A 5,688-nucleotide genomic window follows, 5' to 3' on the forward strand; every position below is an offset into this window, starting at 1 on the left:
TGTAGGTTTCCGGCCACTAGTGGTGTGGGTTTCTAGCCTATTGTCGTTGGTTTCCGGTGTGGGTGTTCTTGAGACTGTGTGTTTGTGTGTGTATTTGAAAAAGATAGAAAGAAGTGAAGTTGAGTGATGTCTGGCAGAAAGATATAAAAGGGTGATGGTGGCGAACCAGGTAACTCCGATGAAAATGGAGGCCGTCGACGCTGGTTACAGACACAGGTGATGGAGGGTGGTGGTGATGATTGGGATTCTCTCCTCCTTGGTATTATGATAGGGATGAAAGGGTGAGTTGGGTTTTTATTTTTTTTGTCTTATGTTAAATTAATTTAATTAAAACATTTCAGCAATTAAAAAAACGGAAAATATAAACTATAAGTGTATAAAAGTAATTTCAAGTATATAGGGACTAAAATCACTAAAAAGATCCAATATTTGACCACTTATGCACCATGAAACCATTTTGGACCAAACCCACATAATTTTGACAAACATAAGGACCATTTCTGCAATTTTGTCTTTTTAGAACTTTTTAAAAATAATGGTATTTATTAGCAATGTTCATTTTTTCATAACATTTTTTCAAAAAAAAAAAGTTAATAATAAAAAGAATTCAAATAGTTCTCGAAAGCTTTTATATTTTAGTTTTTGTGTTTTGTTATTTCATATTGTTCAAAATCTTATAAAATCTTTCAGAAAGTTATAGTTTTTAGTTTCAACTACTAAGGTCATCTCCAACCCACCCCTAAACTCTATTTCTTCCCCCCATTTATCTCCAACACTATCTCATTTTCACATCTATTTTTGGAGATATGAATAGTATTCTCCCATATACGGGGGAATAGTATTCATATCTCTAAAAATGGAGGTGAAGTTTGATTATCAATTTTTGTCCCTCTCATTTTTATTTTACACATTTCTAGTTTATTTTATCTACTAATTATTATTTAAATGCAATATTTAATATTTATAATATATGTTATATACTAATTTATATTAATTAATCATAAATATAGAATTTAATTAGTAGAAGGGTATATTTGACAATATATATAAGTTATAAAAATGAAATATTCTAGGAATATATTTTTTGGGGTAAAAAATAAAGTAAGATTGAAGATGAAATACTATTTACTCTATTTTTTACTCCATTTATGGGAGAAAAAATAGAGATGAGCTGGAGATGGTCTAAGAGCATCTCTAACCCACTCTTATTTTCCATTTTTCTTCTATTTTTTCCCCTATTCCTCTCCAACTTTATCCTATTTATTCCCTAATTTTCAGGAAAATGAATAGTATAACACCATATTTGGTGTTATACTATTCATTTCCCCTAAAATGGGGATGTACTTTGAATTGTCGGTTTTAGTCCCTCGTTTTATATATTTATACATTTCTGGTTTTTTATCTACTAATTATTATTTAAACGTAATGTTTAATACTTATAATATTGTGTTATATATTAAATTATATTAATTAATTATAAATATAAAGTTTATTTTTTGTTTATCAAATTCATATTAAAATTTAAATAAATATTGAAATTTTAAAACATAATAATGTATTTTACAAAAGCTTATAATTATGTATTATAAATATAATCTTATTTATTTAATATTATTGAAATAAAAAAAAATATAGGTTATATATTTGTTAAAACCAAATTAATAGAATGAGTGTGTTTGACAATTTATATAAGTTATAAAATGGAATATACTTTTTGGAGGTAAAAATGAAGTAGAATTGGAGATGAAACAATATTTACCCCATTTTTTTACTTCATTTTTAGGGGAAAAAATAAAACTGAGTTGGAGATGGTCTAACTACTAGCTTCCAACTTATATAATATTTAACTTTAGGAATGAACATTTGGCCTAGTAGAAACGGAACTAGCCCTGGACCAGAATTACATACTCATACTATTGGGACGGCTCCCCATTCCAAGATATCCACTTTTTCAGTTTTCGGGAATTATGTCCCCCTTTTAGAACTGAAAATCAGTTTTGAAAAAAAAAAAAAACACACATTTCATGGGCTAAACACGGTTATGGAACCAAAAACCAGTTTTTGAAAAAACATTTCATTAGCTTAACCTAGTTCTAGAACCGAAAACCAGTGCCACCATCAGAATCGATACCCACTTAACCGCTCTAGCTCTCGGTCCTATATTTCTATGCATTTCGGTTCCTGGGCATTTAGTTCCCACTTAGGGTTAGAACCGATGCTCATCCCTAGTTAATTTTGTCAAACATATTTATTTATGTTGTACTTTTAACGTGGTTGGCAAGCTATAATTCGAAAACCTAATATATTATAGGCAAGATTTAAAATATTTTATCTTATTTTTAACTAACATTAGAAATTTTATCTATCAATTATAAGTATAATGTCACTTGAAATAATTTCAAAACAAATGAGTTGCAAATGATAAATACAAAAAAGGTAGGAAAATGAGCAAAACGAATTAATATCAACATTATTAGCTTCGGTCAAATATTCTTCCATTTTTCTTCTCCTCCTCGGACAGTCTTCACTCATAAATTCTGTCTACAGAAGGTGGCTTCAACGGTCTATATTAATCCAGACGACCAGGACTTATATATACTAAACCAAAAATCGATCAACCTCCATTAAACTCCATGAATCAAGTGTAGTGAAAAAGGTACGATTCGGATCTCAATTTCTTTTTCGTTTTTACTCTTTTATCAGGATTACATGTGAAATTTATCGAGTTTTAGTTAGATTTTAGTGTTCTGATTGATGATCATCGTAAACTCCATGCGATTGATAATACCAAAATTGTTTTTCATTAGCGACAACAACGGATTTTACTTGCTTTCTGCTAAATTATCTCTAGCTTTAGAAGCTTAAGAAACAGAGGAATTTCAGCGATTACTTTGATTAGAACTATAAAATTCTACTGTTTGCTAAATATCTTCAAGTTCTTCACGTAGTTTAGCGCATATAATTTTGATGCTCCTTTTTTTCAGCATTTCTTCATCTCCTTTCTTTAAATTACTCTTGCGAATTCATTATATACAAATGTAGTCAAAACGAAGAAATCCCAATCTGGTTCGTCATATATTATGACGTTGATTAAATCTTAAGAAACTGTGGAGTTTTATGTCAATTATTCATGGTAAATCTGTGAAATAATGAGGTTGTAACATCGATATAAGTTTATAACAACCAATTTGATGCTTCTTTTACAAAATAAGTATCTGTTAGGTTGTTGCATAATTTTGTTTATTGTTTGAGTTCGTAGTAAAATTTCAGTTTTTGTACTTTAGTTACTGGGAATATATATATATATATATATATATATATATATATATATATATATATATATATATATATATATATATATATATATATATATATATATATATTTTCCATTATATTTTTTAGATATATAAACACATCACATATCCATTGCTAATTGTATACGCATTCAACACACCACATATACGCCACAATGGGCCCAGAGCCTTTAGAAAATGCGTAGAGTTGTTGAACAGTGGAAGTTGTAATGAATGATGCGTTTTGAATTTGTGTTGCTCAATTAATTCATAGAACATGGTACCACATGCATTAATACTATGTGGCAAAGGATAAATTATAAGTTGGATGATAAGTTTTACCCACTTAGAGTTTTTGGTGACCATTATATTATTATATTATGATAAATTAAATATTTTTTTATATTTTTTTTATCTATCCTCTTATTTATATTAAATAATGACAGATAAATTAAAATATTATTAATTTTATTAAATGTAATATATTCTTAAGAAACTACTGCACTTATGAAGAAAATGTAAGAGAATATATATGTTTTGGTTTTTTTAGATAAATCAACAAGACTAAAAACAATATAATATATCTTTTATTGGGTCTAATAACATACTCCTAAATTTGATTATGTGTTTAATATCATAATTAAAACCTCTAATTTGCTCGTATCGGACCTGATAAGATGCTGAATCTGACTTAATCAATAAATATTAAATAATTTTTAAATTACATTAAACTCCTAATTTTTTTTAATTTCTTTTAGATAGTATAAATGTTAACAAATTGCATGTAAATTCTATAAAGTTTGATGATACTATCTCCCTTTATTTCGGTTTTAAAGTTATTAAAGAGGGATCGAATAGTCTCCTTTCAATGAACCCTTTTAAATCATTGATAATTTTGGAAGTCAACAAGCCTAAAAGTTCCTATTTAGGGAATAGGGAATCCTACGAATGTCTTCTTCTTTTAACTTTATAGACTCGTCCTTTATTTTCAAAAACCAACAAGTTTGGCCACGGTATCTACCGTATCTTGGGCTTTTAATTTTGTTTTACTCTTCTTGCATTAGGATTTTTTGTTCTCCGGTTTGTGACAAAGTTAGGCACATTAATAAAAAAGAAGAAAAAAAAATGCTTCATGTATAAAAAGAATTGATCACAATTTTAACATCATGGTTGAATCCAAAGTTATGGTTTGGTTAAAACTGCATATTTAGTCCCTAACTTTTATTTTGCATTCGGATCATTCCTATGGTTTTATTTTGTTGCATTTTTCGTCCATGTGATTTGGTTAAAATTGCATGTTTGATCCCTAAGTTTATGTATGTAAGGGACAAAAAACGCAACAAAATCAAACCATAGGGACGATCCGAATGCAAAACAAAAGTTAGTGGCCAAACATACAATTTTAACCAAACCATAGGGACGATTTCAGTAATTTACTCTTTTATCTATCATCAATTTTTCAGTGAATTCCTCAAACATAGTTTTATATTTGTCTTAATATCCAATATTTCCTACTTATTATTTTGATTGAAATAAAATTTTTTATCGTAGACACAGAAGTGCGTAACTGCTCATTTTATTTTTCATTTGATTACATAATTTAGAAAATACATAATATAAAATTAGAATTATGTTTAGGGTATGTTAAGCAAAAAATAGTTGGAAGTTGGAATATACATGACTACAAGTTTTTGAAATATGTAAACTAAATGTTTTTAAAAACTATTTGAAATAACTTTTACATCACGGGTTTTTTTTCTTTAAAATAAATTAACTAGATTCTTAACAAGTATGTGTGTATTTTTATTAAAACAGTCTTATAAATGATAATATCACAGTTTTATGATTGAACAAATTATTGGTATATTTTATAAATTATATTAATGGTAAAATATATCTCAATTATAAGTTTTTATAAACTATGTTTTTGTATTTTGTTTTCTTAAATATATTTAAACTCGATAGATGATCAACTAAATATGTAATAATATAATATTACAAATATTAGTTAACGCATTTAAATTATAACTAATAATCAAAATAAAGTTATATATATATATATATATATATATATATATATATATATATATATATATATATATATATATATATATATATATATATATATAAAGTTAAAATACAACAAGAGCTTTTGTACACAATAATTTATATTTTAAAATATTATAATGTACAATTTTATAAAATATATATTAATATATATGGAGAAAACATGTTGTGTACAAATCACTTTCCAAAATATAAAATACTAATATTGAAAACTTAAAATTCATTACATTTAATGTTACTTTATATTATGAGAAATAATAATACTATGGTTGTTAAATATAGAAACCAAAAAATATATGATCAACTTAACCAATAAATATATATTTAA

At 26.4% G+C, this 5,688-nt stretch overlaps 1 protein-coding gene across 1 annotated transcript in view; it reads left to right on the forward strand.

Annotated features, from left to right (window-relative positions):
* Positions 1-2,480: 2,480 nt before the first annotated feature.
* Positions 2,481-5,688, forward strand: part of LOC145012062 (cysteine-rich receptor-like protein kinase 2) — an 8,044-nt gene continuing 4,836 nt past the window's right edge. Inside the window, exon 1 of the mRNA XM_078970827.1 lies at positions 2,481-2,656. The gene's annotated coding sequence lies outside the window, so the exon portion shown is untranslated. The remainder of the gene's footprint in view (positions 2,657-5,688) is intronic.

Source organism: Lactuca saligna, chromosome 8 (assembly GCF_052625555.1).
Source record: "Lactuca saligna cultivar CGN05327 chromosome 8, ASM5262555v1, whole genome shotgun sequence".
In the NCBI taxonomy this organism is placed as follows: Eukaryota; Viridiplantae; Streptophyta; class Magnoliopsida; order Asterales; family Asteraceae; genus Lactuca; species Lactuca saligna.